This window comes from Panthera tigris, chromosome A1 (genome assembly GCF_018350195.1).
Source record: "Panthera tigris isolate Pti1 chromosome A1, P.tigris_Pti1_mat1.1, whole genome shotgun sequence".
Lineage (NCBI taxonomy): Eukaryota > Metazoa > Chordata > Mammalia > Carnivora > Felidae > Panthera > Panthera tigris.
In genome coordinates this window covers 144,809,970-144,827,637 of record NC_056660.1, presented here as the reverse complement: position 1 = coordinate 144,827,637, position 17,668 = coordinate 144,809,970, and the positions used below count along the sequence as shown (strand labels likewise).

The following is a 17,668-nucleotide window of genomic DNA, read 5'->3' as shown; positions in this document are numbered from 1 at the left end:
TATCAAGGGAAGGGGCATGAAAAACTTAAAAACTTTACTTTTTATGTAATATTACTTTATCTCTATCATATTTCACATTAAGGCACTTGAAAGCCCTTTTAGTCTGCTAGTCGGCATCTTCTCTGCAATGCTTCTTGGCACTGACTCATTAAGTATTCTTCATCTGATTCAAGGCAAAATATGCTTCTGATCAAATATGCACTCACATGCTCTTTGGCAAGCTACAAACCAAATTAGAAAAATCATAAATCTGGTGCTAAATGTTCTGGAGGGATGGTATATGCTATACCTTCCTTATCAGAAAAGCACACATATGGATTGCAATATGTCAACAAACCCCGTCTGTGACTTTTCTCACTCCTAATTTTAAAAATCATAGATCGATAAAATAAACTATATTACTATATTTGGGTTAATAACTAACAAACCTAACTCCTTACTTCTCAAATGGAAATCATTCAAAATTACTTTGAAAGACACTTGAAATGTACTTGAAATGTACATTTCAATAACTAGATCTGCATAAAAGTTAAAAATAAATACATTTGATATCCCAAGGCTGGTACCAATTTTAATATCACTAACCACTTATACATATGGTTCTCCAAAGAAAGTTTGCTGTTAAATAGTCTATAAAATCATTCTATCACTGTGAATATGCCCTTTCATTTAAGAAAACCTTCAGTTTCCCAATTTACATCAATAAAAGAACATAACAAAAATGAACATCACTAACCTTTAACCATATATGCAAATGTGCATTTTCATGCCAGTTTTGTCATGCCAGTTTCATTTCACATGAAAATCATTTTAAAGGTTTTTCAATAATTAAAGCATTAGTGTCCAATAAACCATGTACATGGTAAACAAAATTCTTTGCAATTCATAAGGAATCAGGCAGGGTCTAAAAATACAATTCTGTAAATGATCATCTGGTAAAATGAACAAAGACTGAATTTTGCAAAATGAGACTTAGGTATATACTTATACTGCAAAAGAATGAATCTTTCAATTAAAGTAATAAAATGCATTAATCAAAATTCTGCAAATAAGACTACCAAAAATTACTTTAAAAATATATATAATAATCTATGATCATTAAAGTGTCTATACAAAAGATTCTAAAACCTCTCAAATATATTTCATAAAATAATGGTTATCATCAATTTTAGAAAACTCATTACAATTATCATTCAGTAAATATTCACTTCAGGACCTATACATGCAAAGTTCTGAGCTATGGACCATGAAGAGCAGAGAGATGTGTAAGACATCTTTCTGAGACTTGCCAAGGAGAAAACAATCTAACAGTAAGGATACGACATAAATATCCTAGACCCATGGAATTCACAGCTTAAGAGAGATGTTCAAGTTTATTTAACCCAATATATGTAACTACTCATGAAAAATCTTGTGTTCCAAACAGGAAAATTTCTTTCTGATTTGTTAAAAGTTCACTTTATGCCTACGTAAAATAATCAGAAGCCTTCTCTTCTCTTGAATCAATTATTCCACTTATAAAATATTCTCCATACCCTTTTACATGCTTACCTTTTATTATGTTGATTTTATCTTGAACAAAACACACATATACATACGGCAAATATTTATCATCCATTACTTGTTGTGAATATTTTACCTGCTACAATTTTTCCTTTAACATTATCCATATTTTGCTATTGTTTTTTGTTTTGTTTTGTTTTCTCTTTTTGATGCAGGAAAATCTACAGATCATTTCTTCATGGTTTCTATCTTGAGGCCATTCTTAGAAAAATTACAGTGTCACCAGTGTTTTCATCTACTAGTTATATATATGGGTTCATTTAAAAACTGTGTAACTATTCAGTCCATCTGGGGCTTTATTCTCAGGCATACTGTGATATAAAGGGTTCAATTTAATTATTTTCCACATGCTTATAACATTAACACTGAATAGAAGATAACAAAAATGTTTTTTAAGGGAAAGAGAAAAGAGAAGAAAAGAAACAATGAGAATCATGTCCAAAAACAAGAACAATTAAGCTAGCATCAGATTTCTCCACAGCAACTTTCAACAACAGAGGACAAGTGACCAGTGTTCGCAGAGTTCTGAAGAAAAGAAATTATGTCCCAAGAGCAGTCTGCCTAACCAAGATGACTACACAGGATAAATACAACAAAAGACATTCTCAACATGAAACAGCCACCACTGAGACCTTCATAAAGAATTCTGCTTAAAGGGGTGGCTCAGTTGGTTGAACGTCCAAGTCTTGATTTTGGCTCAGGTCATGATCTCACAGTTCGTGGGTTTGAGCCCCATGTCAGGATATGCCCTGACAGCATGGAGCCTGCTTGAGATTCTCTGTCTCCCTCTCTCTCTGCCCCTGCCCCACTCTCTCTCTTTCAAAAATAAATAAAATATTTAAACAATTTTAATATAATTTATTGTCAAGTTAGCTAACATACAATGTATACAGTGTGCTCTTGGCTTCAGGAGTAGATTCCCATGATTCCTCACTTACATACAACACCCAGTGCTCATCCCAAAAAGTGCCCTCCTCAATACCTATCACCCATTTTCCCCTCTCCCAGCCTCCCCATCAACACTCAGTTTGTTCTCTGTATTTAAGAGTCTCAAATGGTTTGCCTCCCTCTCTGTTTGAAACTACTTTTCCCCCTTCCTTTCCCACATCGTCTTCTGTTAAGTTTCTCAACTTCCACATATGAGTGAAAACATGATATCTTTCTCTGACTTATTTCTCTTAGCATAATACCCTCCATTTCCATCCAAGTTGTTGCAAATGGCAAGATTTTATTCTTTCTCATTGCCAAGTAGTATTCCATTGTATATATAAACCACATCCTCTTTATCCATTCATGAGTTGGTGGACATTTGGGCTCTTTCCATAATTTGCCTATTGTTCATAGCACTGCTATAAACATCACGGTACATGTGTTCCTATGAATCAGCACTCACTCCTATATAACCTTGGGTAAATTTCTAGTAATGCTATTGCTGGGTCATAGGGTACTTTTATTTTTAATTTTCTGAGGAACCTCCACACTGTTTTCCAGAGTGGCTGCACCAGTTTGCATTCCCACCAACAGTGCAAGTGGGTGTCCATTTCTCCACATCCTTACCACATCTGTTGTTGCCTGAGTTGTAAATTTTAGCCATTCTGACCTGTGTGGTGTGGTATCTCACTGTGGTTTTGATTTATATTCCCCTGATGATGAGTCATGAGTATCTTTTCATGTATCTGTTGGCCACCTGGATGTCTTCTTTGGAAAAGTGTCGATTCATGTCTTCTGCCCATTTCTTCACTAGATTATTTTCTTTTTGGGTGTTGAGTTTGGTAAATTCTTTATAGATTTTGGATACTAACCCTTTATCTGATATGTCATTTGCAAATATCTTCTCCCGTTCCATCAGTTGCCTTTTAGTTTTGTTGATTGTTTCCTTTGCAGTGCAGAAGCTTTTTATCTTGATGAGGTCCCAATAGTTCATTTTTTGCTTTTATTTCCCTTGCCTTCAGAGACGTGTCAAGTAAGAAGTTGCTGTGGCTAAGGTTAAAGAGGTTGTGGCCTGTTTTCTCCTCTAGGGTTTTAATGGTTTCCTGTCTCACATTTAGGTCTTTCATCCATTTTGAGTTTAGTTTTGTGTATGGTGTAAGAAAGTGGTCTAGTTTCATTCTTCTGCATGTTGCTGTCCAGTTCTCCCAGCATCATTTGCTAGAGACTGTCTTTATTCCATTGGATACTCTTTCCTGCTTTCTCAAAGATTAGTAGATCATACATTTGTGGGTCTGATTCTGGGTTCTCTATTCTATTCCATTGGTCTATGTGTCTGGTTTTATGCCAATACCATACTGTCTTGATGATTACAGCTTGGTAGTAGAGGCTAAAGTCTGGACTAAAAAATGTTTTTTATTAAAATTTTTTTAAATAATTCTATTAACAGAAACTAAAATATAAATCAAATGTAAAATTCAAGGGTTAAAACGTCAAGGAAAAAAAATCATAGTGAGTACTGAATTCTAGTTAATTATATTCCAGTTAAATACAGAACTAGAATTAAACAACTATAAACCTTAATTACAAAACAGAATGTAAATGTTATAAAGCTCAAATAAGTAAAAATAATGTATAACAACCAAAAATAGGGAGAAGACAGGAAGGTAGAATATATATGCACATCTTTCAAAACAGATCACATATAAAGTCTAAACAGAAATTTGCATCTTAAAATCATGGCCCTAACCTCATGTATCCATAATCTCTTTACAGATATTCCAAAATATATACTACCTCTTACAGTGAAGTACATATTTGGAAGTTCAACAATTGTTTAAGTACTTTTAGTATCCTTTCGTTTTTATAAATTAAAGTGAAAATACATTGAATCCTTTTTATTTACAGTAACAGACATAGTATGATCAACAGATCAATGGGTTACCCTTTTTTTTTTAAGATTTTAGTTTTAAATAATGCCTATACCCAACATGAAACTTGAATTCAACAGATCAACGGAAAGGAAAGAAAGAGGGAAGGACGAGGAAGCAGAGAGGGAGGAAACTGTATTTCTCGCTATCTAATGTATTATGGTGGGTATCTGAGGAGTGATTTTTGAATTTCTTCTTTGTATTTTAATTTTTTATAATGAACTTACATCATTATACAAGGATAACAGTGATTTTTTTCTCTGTTATAAAAAATCAAATTAAAAGTAGACATAAAATAAAGATAAATAATCAAGGTTACAAGGGTATTACAATCTTCTGGAAGCTACAAAATTGTGTTTGATACACAAACAACAAACCTGGATATCAAGATTATAGTTCATACATTTGAGCCAAGAACCTCTCAGATTTTTTAACTTCTTATATACAGAGTTGTGAGGTAGAAGTCCACTTTATGGGGTGCCTAGGTGGCTCAGTCAGTTAAGCCTCGGACTCTTGATTTGGGCTCAGGTCATGATCCCAGGGTCATGGGATCAAGCCCTGCATGGGGCTCAGCACTGAACATGGAGCCTGCTTGGGATTTTCTCTCTCTCTCTCTCTCTCTCTCTCTCTAGGCCCCTCCCTAGCCTCAAATTAAAAAAAAAAAAAGTTTTTTTAATCCTTTGTATTTTAGGACACTGCTAAAGCTCTGTGCATATTTAGGAAGTTTGATCGCTTGAGTAAACAAACCCAGTGACCTCTGCTCAGTCCCATCTTCAATCATCCTCTGCAACAGTGGACTCTGCAAAGACACCCTCCTTTACATTCTGGACAGTGCCTTGCACACAGCAGCCACACAAACATTGTTAAGTTACGAATGGGGCATTCTCCTGACTGCTCTGATCTCTGTCAGTGTCTCTGCAGGCTTCTGCCCACACTTCTTTCTCTCCTTGCCCGCCTACACAGAGGCGTCCCCCAAAGGTGGCTCTCACTTCACTCCTCTTCTCAGTCTAGTTTCCCTGAATTATCGCATCCACTCTCAAACTCTAGGTCTGGCTCCTCTTCTGAGCTCCAAAACTAAAATGGGAAGTTTGTGCTAGACATCTCGACAAAGATGCTGTCCAGCATCCTGAATTTGACACGCTGAGGTTGAATTACCTTTCACCTACCCGCCCCTCCCCCTGTCTATCTCTCATCCCATTGCCAACCAGCGTCTCCCCTTAAGTCTCAAATGGGGGCAGTGGCAACACATTCAGCTTCCTGGTCACAGAGAATGAGAACCTGGTGGCTGTCTTCAACCCATCCTTGTCCTGTGTCCACTCCTTTTATACCTCCATAATGTCTCTCACACACATTCCATCCTTCCTGCCCACACTGACATCATCTAACAAAAGCAGCACCCTATGATGAAAACACTACCAGGTCTGGACTCAAAAGACAAAGCGTTTGAGTACAAGCTTTGCCCTGAATTTGCTTTGAGACCTTGCATACACTGACTAACATATTTTTAGTACAAATCTTTAAATCACAGGATAACTCTGAAATATCAAGTTATCTCCAACCTTAGGAACAGTGCTATTGTATATACTATATGTGTGTGAATACACACACACATATATACATAGATGGCTATAGAAACACATGTGCACACACACAAACATGTATGATATCTATACAAACACATGAAAAGCATTATTATTATCTAAGCTGGTATAATATCTCACCTGATCTTGCACAAAAATGTTCAATTTTAATCTCTCAGTTCTCCAGGCAACCTTTTACCCTGAATGAAGGATTATTTTATTAAAACATCATTTGCTTCCTTTTAATGGTCTGCAATTTGTTCTTCTTTGCCAAAAGAATAAACCCAAAACTCTATATAGATTTCATAGTGCTCCTTTATCTGACCCCACCTTAGCTTTCTGACCTTATCTCCCAGTACACCCCCTCTTCCCCCATGTTCTATCAAGACACAACACTATAACTTCCTTTCCCCAAATACACCCTGCGTTTATACTGTTCCCTCCAGTCTAGAATTTCCATTTTAGGAAACCTCTCCTTCAAGGTCCAATTCAGATATCACCTTCTCAATAATATCTCCACTGATCTTCATCAAGATAAGTGGCCCATATTTTTAACCTTGTAAATAGAAAGATCTTTATAATTCTCTCTTCAACTAGGTTATAAATTCCTGAAGGACCGAGACTATGGCATATTCGCCTTTGACTCCGTTGCTTGTCGAGTCTAATACAGTTTATTATGCATTTAATGAACGTGTGTAGAATGGAAATGCACAAATAAGGCTCCTTTAAGTCTTTTAAATTCAAAGAATTAGAAGCATGTAGAAAGTTAAAACCATATTATATAGTGAAAATGTGTAATCAGTAAATGATTAGGTGTACATATCTTTTTTAATGAAAATGGCGAAAAAAATTTAAAAATACATCATTAAAGCTTCAAGCTAAACAAAAAGATTGTTTGGTGCTCCCTCTGCTGGCTTTGCAGCAAGCTAAGAATGTTGAACAATAACACTACAAAGAAGTAAACACAGATTCAGTTCATCTGCTCCCAGTATATACCTCCTACAAATAACCACAGTTGAAATTTTTAATTGAGTTCATTTGGAAATAACCCTATCTGCCAAAAAGTTGGTCTAAGAAAATTGTTTAAAAAGAGACCAAACCGATTTTACGATTTGAGTGGTAATAATTACTGCCAGAATTCCTGTTCATACCTTTGTTTTTTAACTAAACAACCTACTTTATGTATAAACAATTTCCAAATTTAGCTGAAACTATTGAGAAACAAAGTAATTAATATATAGTTTTTAAGAACCGATGAGGAGCATAAAAGGTTAAATTCTCCCTGTGTTTCTAAACAGAGTTATTCTGAGTACCCTGAAGGCATTTAATTCCAAAACAGGAAGCCACATAGAGGAACACTTGGTTACACTAATGTTATGCAGATCTTTTGGAACATACTTTTCTAAACACTTGCTGAAAGAACCTTTTCTATACTGCACGCTATCACATGAAGTTGGAGAAGGGTCCCACGGATACTGTAGTGCACATACTGCTCAAATTGCCCTTTGTTACTTCTCTATTTTCCTCCACTTTTCTAATTTAAATGGTCTTCTGCTTGCTCATAGAAAGAGTGGTAAGAAAATCAGTTTGGGGTCAAGGCATGTTTATTCACATACCACAGTTCAGTTGTTTTGGCATATACGTGGCATAAGAGCTGTGATACAGCTTATGGCGGTCAACTGTTTTAAAAAATGGTTTAGAACTGGTGTCCCAGAAAGATTAACCTGAAACTAGCAGAGACATCTCTGCTAAAGGCTAGTGTCTTTTCTAATAAATTCGTGTTTCCTGTGCTTAAGGTTACTATAAAATCTCTTTAATCTAAAACATGTTAAATGAGACCTCACCCTTGTTGTTGAACAAAGGATAATAGTAAACCATAGGTGAGGGACACAGCAGTGGATTTATGTAATTGAGTCGCATCAATGCTGGAGCTACCTCTGTTACAAAGCAAGCCACTTAACATGGTAGGCTCCATTTCCCAACCTTTCAAGTAAGGGTTAGACTACTAGTGACCAGAAACATACTACTTGTGATTCTGTGACTAAACAAATGAACTAGATCCTAGGTCCACTTTAAGTTACAGGTATAAGGCAGAAAAAAAAAAAAAAAAGGTGAGTGCATTTTTCATATGCCATTTGATGTCACACACCATTTCAATGCCATCCATGTTTAAAAATAGCTCTTTTTCTTAGTTTCTATCCTAGTTTATATTCAGTTATGTTTTAAAGAAAGTAAATGATCACTGAGCAATTATCCTTCTGTGTTGGAAATTAAGGTTTCATGCACATTCTTGATTATCCATAAAAGTGAAATGAAGTTAATATTAAAAGCAGCAATATTAAAAGTCTAGTCAGAAGAAGCCCAATAGAAAAAAATAGTCAATATATTTCGATCTGCTTATACTTACTTTCAATGAATTTATGAAAATATTTATTCCATTCATAACATTTAGGCACTAAGAATTTTGTTGAAATCAGCTATGAGAATGTCAAAATAGTATTTTTAAGCTATTTTACAGAGCTTGGAAATTATTTTTCCTTAAGAAATCTCCATGTGAACAAGAACAAGGGTTTTAGCCATGACAGTGTACTACTGACAGCATTCTTGTACTGGGATACACAACATTTACCCCCACCCTCACTGGGATTGCAGAGATAAGAGACTGGTTGGTGAGTGGGTACCATCCTGTTAGTGCCTCAGGACAACAGCAGCCAGGCCTAGAGGAAGAAGCAGAAGGTCAGAGCACAGAGGATATTCCCAGGCTCACTGTGACTCTGTCATCCAATGCATGGCAAGTTCTAAAATGCTGAGCTGCTGTCTTTTGAGCAGGGCTGTCAAATCATTAGATTTGTTTTTGGAAATTCAGCTCATGAATATGTCCTCTAATGTTCAGAGGGCATCCCTGCTAAAATGTACAATTACATATAAGGCTATAGCAAAGAAACCCTTACAACCCAAAAGATTTATCAGCAATTCATCATACGGTGATTTATTTCACTTTAAATTATTGAATGCTCTATTCAGAAATGATACAACAAGGTTTCAGAGCTGTAAATTAGCTGGCAGTTAGACAATATCTTAAAAAGCATTCTGAAGTGTAGAAGAAAAATATTCAGAATATGTGATTCATTTTCATTTAACATAATATATATTCAATGTTGAATGAACAGAGGAAACATGATGTGGTTTGTTGTAAACTAGAAACAGTAATATCCAATAAACGTTACGCTTCTTTCATTCCTTATGGTAATCCATTTACCCTATTAGCCAATAGCAGTGCAGTAAACTACTGAACAACTTGTGAACATTTCTGTAGAGAAAATTTCATTCCTGAATGAAATTACTGACATTTTCTGCAGAGAAAATGTCAAGGAAGGCCATTTATCAGGCTCCAGCTGTGTTGATGTCATTATGTGCAAGTGTGTGACATCAAACACTGATATTATAAGGTGTTCATCATAATAATTCAGTCCCTTCTAGACTCCATGGACGCAGTATAAACTGATAACAATCAACTCATGTTATGTCACATTTATTTCATAACACCTACATCAATAAATACTACATATTTTGAAATAAAAATACACATAAACAAATATAACTTTATATCCTAAATGTTTTTCCTATGGAAAATAATAACAAAAGATTTTATTAATGATGATTCACTATAATTTCACATAGAACTTCAGTGATAAAACTTAAGTTCTATCTCCCATTTAAGACCAGCAGGCCTCTAAAAGTATACTTCCTTAGACTCTTGCTTAAAAGTGAATTTAAGAAAATAATGGTGTTTAAGAAAAAAAACATCAGTTGTTTTTTTTTAAGTAGGCTCCAAGCCCAATGTGGGGCTTGAACTCACAACCCTGGGATCAAAGAGTTGGATGCTCTACCAACTGAGCCACCCAGGCATCCCAAAAACTACTAGTTTTAAATTGTAACTCTATTCTATTGCCTTTAGCTAATCTCAATATGGCAGCCAAAACTAGTATATAACTGGTCAATTTACATCACTATTTAGTTTGACTGCAAAATCAAACGTTAAATCAGTTTCCTGAATATTATACAGCAAAACAGGTTACTTTTATTTTTTATATTGATATTTTGTAAATGTACAAAGTTAGATCCAAAACCAATAGAAAATATTTTAGTATTATCTAAAAACATGTTGTTGAACAAAATAAGACAGATACAATATGCACTATGTGATATATTTATATAATGGTAAGAAAAAAGAGACAAGGGCACCTGGCTGTCTCAGTAAGTGGAGCATGAGACTCATGACCTCAGAGTTGTAAGTTTAGGTCCCATGTTGGGTGTAGAGACTATGTAAAAATAAAATCCTTAGAAGAACAAACAAACAAACAAACAAACAAAAGAGGCAAAATGAGTCTAGTGTAGAAGTCAGATTAGTGTAATGATTAGACAGCAAGCAGTGACTGAAAGTGTCAAGAGGGGGGGTCCTGTGTTCTGTTTCTTTATCTGGGTATTGGATACATAGGTATGATCACTTTGTGATGAACACTCATTGAGCTTTAAACAAAACAAACCAAAACCTGTAGGCAGAAGCAACTGGGGAGTCATTGAAGCCCACCCCAGGCATACATACATGCACTGTAGTTTAGTATGGATTTCTAAAAGAAAGATGAATCTTTTAGGAGGAAGCAGGACAAGAGAGACAAGCTGAGGAATAGACCTATTAACAAGCCACAGATATGTGGTAGAAAAAGAAAAAGAAAGGGGCAGGCACATTTATGTAAGACTCAATCCCAATCCCCTAAACACAGCATGTGATAGATAAACTGAGAGGTTCATGGGATAAGGGCTGGGACTATGGACTCAATGGGGTCCCTGTTATATTAGGACCTCATTTTAGAATGCAAAGGGAATCATACTTGTTGATCTCCATGTACCAGATACTGTGCTAAAAGGTTTACAAAGAAATTATGTTAACATTTACTAGACCAAGGATACAGAAAGAGCTCAGAAGATGTTTACTAAATTTAATTGCCATAATCCTTACATAACAGATATTATTATCCTTGTCTGCAGATAAAGAACTTGAGGCCTGATGAGTTAGTTATTTGTGCAAGCTTTTAGAAAAAACAAGTGGTGGAAAAGCTCCGTCCTTTTTTCTTTGGGAGGAGTTGGGAAGAAACAAGGAAAGTGGCAAAAGTAATCAATCCCTCCATTTTAATTTAATCTTTCTCCCTGCGACACAAGTCATGATCTTTTTTTTTTTTTAAATTTTAACGTTTATTTATTTTTGAGACAGAGAGAGACAGAGCATGAACAGGGGAGGGGCAGAGAGAGAGGGAGACACAGAATCTGAAACAGGCTCCAGGCTCTGAGCTGTCAGCACAGAGCCTGACGCGGGGCTCGAACTCACAGACCGTGAGATCATGACCTGAGCCGAAGTCGGATGCTTAACCGACCGAGCCACCCAGGCGCCCCAACAAGTCATGATCTTTAGAAGGCATGGCGCAAGTCAGTTCAACACAGTGCCTATCATATGAGTTAAGGATTTCATCTGAGGATCAAATTAGGATCCCTCAAATGAAAAGTTTTCAAATTGAGCGTGAGATAAGGCCTAGAAGCCAAGAAATAGGAGGACCAAACAGCTGGGATCCAATAGTTGCTTCCCTGAAGCAGAGCTGAGCTGTACACCATCTAACACATATCATGAAAGGGCATCAGTTAGGCACTGTGGAGGACCGTCTCCCTAAGAGCTCCCCGCAACCCTGTCCTATGCCTTGAACCATATGAACACTAGGTTGAAGCAAAATGCTTTCCAAAATTATTCACTATAACTAAAATGAATAGGTACAGATACAGACACAGATATAAATAATCAAAACTATGCCTTGAAAATATGTGTAGATAGGCCAAGTGTGGGCAGTGTGTTTATATTCTGGAAAATCCATTTAAGTCTCTAAAAGACCACAATCTAACAATGTCTACCAGAGTACTGTTAATAACATTTGATTAACCTGTTTGGAATCTTGGAAACAAAGTTTCTTTCTTTTTTTCTTTTCGTTTCTTTCTTTCTTTCTTTCTTTCTTTCTTTCTTTCTTTCTTTCTTTCTTTCTTTTTTTTGCTAGGCAGAGAACTTTACTAACCTTGTTTCAAACTTTATTCTCAGGTTTCTTCAGTTTACTGCAAAGAATGATTTGTGTATAAGCAAAAACTGAAAAGAGCTGCAGTGTCCAAGAGACTTGGGCTTAAAAATATTAGAGATCTAGATTTTATCAGATCCATGAACAAAAGTTTTAAAAAGCAGTCAAACTATAAAACAGCAGCTTCCCGTAACTTCTTCAAGTCACTTCAGAAAGTGCCTCTATTCATTTGCTTCATTCTTGGAAGCTTCATCCAAGTTTTCCACAAGATCTGGAACGTCATCATCGCCCTCCTCTCCGGTAGCAAGCGGTACCTTTCCATCCACACACTGTGTGGGCAGAGCTTCAGCCAGTCTTAAACTAGTCAGACCGTCTGCACCAAGTTGGTTCAAGAAACTGGGTAGCATTTCTGTCAGCTGCTTTTTCTCAGCGTGACCTGTAATGGTGAAAGTTTTCGCTGCCAGGGATGCCTGAACTTTAGGGTTCTTAAAGCGGACCCCTGTTCCTTGGTCTGTGAACATATTCACTTCTTCAATACCAGAGATATCGTTTACCCCCAACTTCTTTAAGGAGAACTGAATTTTTTTTTTTATCATCTGCTGTAGCTGTTCTAGGAGACACCTTCTTCTTTGCGTGAGCAGTTCCCTTCCCACCAATGCGCACTTGTGCTTGCAGTTCAGTGAGTTTCTTCTACTTCATGACAGCTTCTTTCATCTTGTTGGAACAGAAATGGGACCGCGTGCAGGGGATGTTTGCACTCGGGGTGCAGGGGGGATTCTCAGGTGGACCAGCTGAGATTAGATACACACATATGGGGACACAAGAGGATACTAGAGCCAGAGTTTCTTTTTTATATGACATTTTTCTAATCTGGCAAGCAATAGATTTTCTCCTTCTGTTTCTAATGGAGTAGGCATCCAGTAACTATTGTGTCTAACTTCTCAATATTATCTGTGTCAGCGAGAATGAGCATGAGCCTAGACATACTAGTAGAGTGTTTTCAGTCTACCTCCCACAGACTTATGGTGCAGACAGGGTAGTATCGTTTAAAATTACAAAACTCATAACTTTAATATGTTAGATCTCTTAATTATACAATTGTGAATACAAATCCAAAACACCTACCACATTAATATCTTAATATTTTCTAAAGAAATTCACACAATTCAAATACCAAAGGAAAATAAAAATCCACCACAAAATGAAAGATACTATACATTTCATGTGTTACAAATCTTATATCTTGTATCTTGTGATACAAATGTATCTGTCCTATAGCTATATTGAATGAAGTCTGCTTTAATCAATTGATCAATACTTCCTATAGCAAACAAATCAGTAAGAAAATTCATAAGGCATAAAACCTCAAGCATCAGAAAGATTGCTAAGTGTGTGGGGTCATTATGTGTCCACAGAATACTATTTCACTAGTGCTTTCCATTAAAAGAAAATGCTGGCTTCTGAAAAACATGAAAACAAGACTTGTGTAGTATTTACTTTAAGGAATATTTGTCATTATTGAGATGTAGTAAGTAAAAATCTAATTTTATCAAAATCTCTCATAAGAAAAGTTAAACTAAAAGTCAGTATGGCCTGTGCACACATATATTGAAATAATCCTGGCACATCGTATCAGAAGGAACTGTACCTATCATGTGTCTCCCTAAAACATCCCTGATAGGCAATTTTCTAGTTTGTTTTTGAATGTTCAACAACAGTTACATTGGTATCTCTAAAAAAGCCCATTCAATTTGGGGCACACAAAACTATTAGGAAATTCTTCTCTATATTTAGTAAAATTTGTCCTTTTTAAGCCTCCTACTGCTACCTACTGCTTTTATTCTGCCTCCATGGCAGCCAGGTGTGGCCATAAGACTAAGTTGCCAAAAAAATGTCAGTGCAAATTCTGAGAGGGTTTCTTAAAAGAAAGAAGGTGTGGCTTTCCCCCACACCATACTCATCATCTTCTTGCTGTCTGGAATAGGGATGTGACTGCAGGAGTTCCCGTGGTTTACCATGAGGTGATCCTGAAGATGGAAATAATCATTCAGTGAAGATATCAGAGTCATAGTCCTCAATGACTTTGTGGAAGGGTTGCTCTAGCCCTGGACTATCCATCCCCAGACTTCACTTACACAAGGGAATAACCCTGTGTGTGTATACTCATAACCCAGAACTTAGTTAGGAACTTAATTCCTACTCACATACTGAGTCTGCAGATATGTTTTCAGTATTTGAAGAGTAACATCACATTCTACCTACATTCTCCCTACTTTAAACTTTTAACACTTTCAGCTTCCTCATCATCTAAGTTACCCTCTTCTATAAAGGTTCAAGTTTTTCAGACTTATTCTTAAAAGTTTCAGAACAGAACTCAATGCATCCACCAGATGTGAGCTGACCAACAGAAAACAGATGGATTATTAACTTCCTTTGTTGTCTTTATAAGACATAAGATGCATTAGCTTCTTCAGCAGTCCTCAAGACTAAAGATTCATACCGTGGTTATAGGTAGCCAAAAAAAGATCTAGTTTTTACTTTGTTTTGTTTTTCACTGCAAGTACTATTAACCAGACTTTCCCTACTTTGTATATGTTTAGTAATTTGTTTTTTCTCTTTAATCTAAGTGTAAAACTTCAGATTTCTCCTTATTACATTTCTTCTTACAGTCCATTACTCCATGCAATGCAAATAAACCTTGAACCCCAATTTTGAAATTCCACCCAATTAACTATCCTTCTCAGTTTCCATCTTCTGCTTATTTAGTTAGCAAGGTTTCTATGTCCCCACCAAGTCCTTGGGAAGAACTTGACATAATCAAGGTGAAAGAAAGAGCCCTGCAGTGATCCACTGAAGACTTCTCTGCCAGTGGACAAGCAGCAAATGATCAATACTCTAGGGAGGCTGGTCCAACCAGCTGAGTCCCAAAGGTCCATTCCTTCTTTCAAGAACTCAGACTCAAAGACAGGGCCATAGGAGGCCACAGGTGGCGCTCAGGAAGCCTGGAGCCTGACCACCACCACATAGAAAGAGACTGGCAGCATGGGCTGACTCACTGTGCTGGCAGGTAAGTATGAAGAGGTAGAGGCAGGAAAAGCTGTAGCACTTGTTTATATAACAAATAAAAGGAAGTCTCTTTCTTTAAAAAGAAAAAAAGTTTTCTCCTTAAAAAAGAAAAAAATCTATGAGTATATTGAGTGTAGGGGGGGACTTGACTAGTGATTGATTGACAAAGCAGTGTAAATTCCATAACTACCCCATTTGCATAGATATTGATTGCAGTGGGCTTCAAAAGACTGATTATGCGGCTTCTTAGATTTGAAATGAGTGTCTTATACCTTAGCCCTACAGAAAAACCAAGAAGCAAACATTAAAAAACTTAAATATGCACATGTGAAAATGTATTTATGATTAATGATAATTTATTAAGTGCAATACTGTGCTAAATTAATATATGCAGAGTAAGACTGACTTGTGCTGATGGAATTATCTTGTTTATGATTACCGTTATTGACTTTAAAAGAGATACACCACTATTTTCTGAATAAGAGGTATGTTCCAACACACACAATGTAAAACATTACATATTTACTCTACTGTCACTAATCATTAATTTGATGTAGTCTCAGTCATTGTAAATTAAAGGTTCCTATATCTATAAATGTCATTCCACTTATAGAAAAAGAATATACATAAATGATATTTAAATATACACTTATTATTTCTGATTAAAAGAGAAACATACATAGTGAATTATAATACTTTATCAATTAATAATTACACCACTATCCCTTAAATACATTTCATCTTAACTGAAATTACTCAATATATGTAAGCACTTACTGTTTTTAAAGTAATTATTAAATATTGGTAGCAATTAAAATACTTTTTAAATTTATTACACTACCATGAAATAGAGGACAAACTGCATCCACTCTTTTCTCTGGGAAGTTATACTTTTTTTTCCAATTAAATAACATATTGAGGTTGGCTGACAAATCATTTAGATTTTTCTTGTTTTTATGGTGTTTTTCCAATGAGTAATCTAAGAAAATATAAATCTAGGTAGGTTGCAGTTTGAACCACTACTCAGATAGCTTTTTATTTTCCTTTTGGTGAGGGAAAGAAGATCTACAAATTAGTATTGTTTTGTCTAGTTTTTGGTCATGGTTCAGGTCAGTTTTAAGTCCCTACTTAAATTTAAATTAAATTAAATTCAAAATGTAATGCTGCTTTATTGCTCTTATAGATTCATTTTTCTGTTTTATTTCAATGCTGTCAACAAGTCTATGTGTTGTGGGTAGGCTGAACAAAGTTCCATGCAATTTGGTCAGGGTGGCTTATTGGGGACCATTTAAAAGAGAACTATCTATTCAGTTCTTGTTAACTCATATTGTTCTTGCAGCTGACTAGGACTGTTTCAATAAATCTTATTCAATTCTTAAAGGACCTGAAAACTTTTCATTGATCCCATTAGCTAACAGCTTTGTCTTTAGGTAATCAAGTATGGAAGTCTAGAAACAATGATCTCTTGATCTGCACAATGTTAAAACTAACATTAACAAATAATTAAAAAGAAAAGGCTGAGCTCAATAAAAATAAATTAAGTTCACTATTACCATATATTCTATTTCTTTAGATATTAAAATACTAAACCTAAGGAGAGACTAAATGTTTCATTCTTCTGTCTCAAAACTAATTAATTAACCTAAACTAAAAGTATTTAATGCCTTTACCTGATGAAGTTCTGGAGTGATGGGGTTCATGGGGTAAAGAGCTGATGGCCAAGAAAGAATTCTTGAAGATGTCTTTGGTGCAAAAAAGTGATTTTATTAAAGCAGGGGGACAGGACCTGTGGGCAGGAAGAGCTGCAGTGGGGTCATGATGGGTAACTCATTACAAACCTCAGGTTGGGAGGGGGTCAGGGATAGAGTTAAGTCTCTAAGGAATTTTGGAAGCAAGGTTTCCAGGACCTTGAGGGGCTAACTGTTGCTAGGGAAACACCATTTTTTACCATTTGATAAAACCTCAGTCGTGAAACCCTTTAGATGTATATGGGGGAGGGGGGGCATAAGCTTAGAGTATGATTGCTAGCATATATCCTGGGGCAGCTGAGATAAAGGAAGTAGACTTACAGGATCCTCAAGGTTGGGATAATGTTGAGCTAAGGTTCTCTTTTGCCCCTAGCAAACTGTCATCATTGAGGCAGCTGATCTCCTAGAGGGAGGTCACTCTGCTGGGTTTCAAGGACTTATCAGTGGGCTGTAGGCAGTAAGGGAATTTAATTTTTCATTTGTCTTTGTTTCTACATTACCATGGCAAGCACTTAAACCCCTTTCCTTTATTCTTGGGTAGCCAGGAGTGTTTGAGGAATATCACACATATTCCACCTGAGGGGGTGCTGGTGGCAGTGGCTGTGCCAGCCTGTATTTTGCCCCTCAGCCTGCCTCACGCTCCTTCATCATACCTGGACTTAGCTTCTGAGAGCCTGGGCTGAAAGACAACTTTCCTGAACATCTTGAATGAGACAATAAAACTACTGCAGAATCTACAC

At 36.2% G+C, this 17,668-nt stretch overlaps 1 protein-coding gene and 1 pseudogene across 13 annotated transcripts in view; both read right to left on the bottom strand.

The window, feature by feature from the left end:
* ATG10 (autophagy related 10) overlaps window positions 1-17,668 on the bottom strand; it is a 259,908-nt gene that overhangs the window by 148,323 nt on the left and 93,917 nt on the right. The gene's annotated exons all lie outside the window — the stretch shown is intronic.
* LOC102971872 lies at window positions 11,395-13,220 on the bottom strand (annotated as a pseudogene).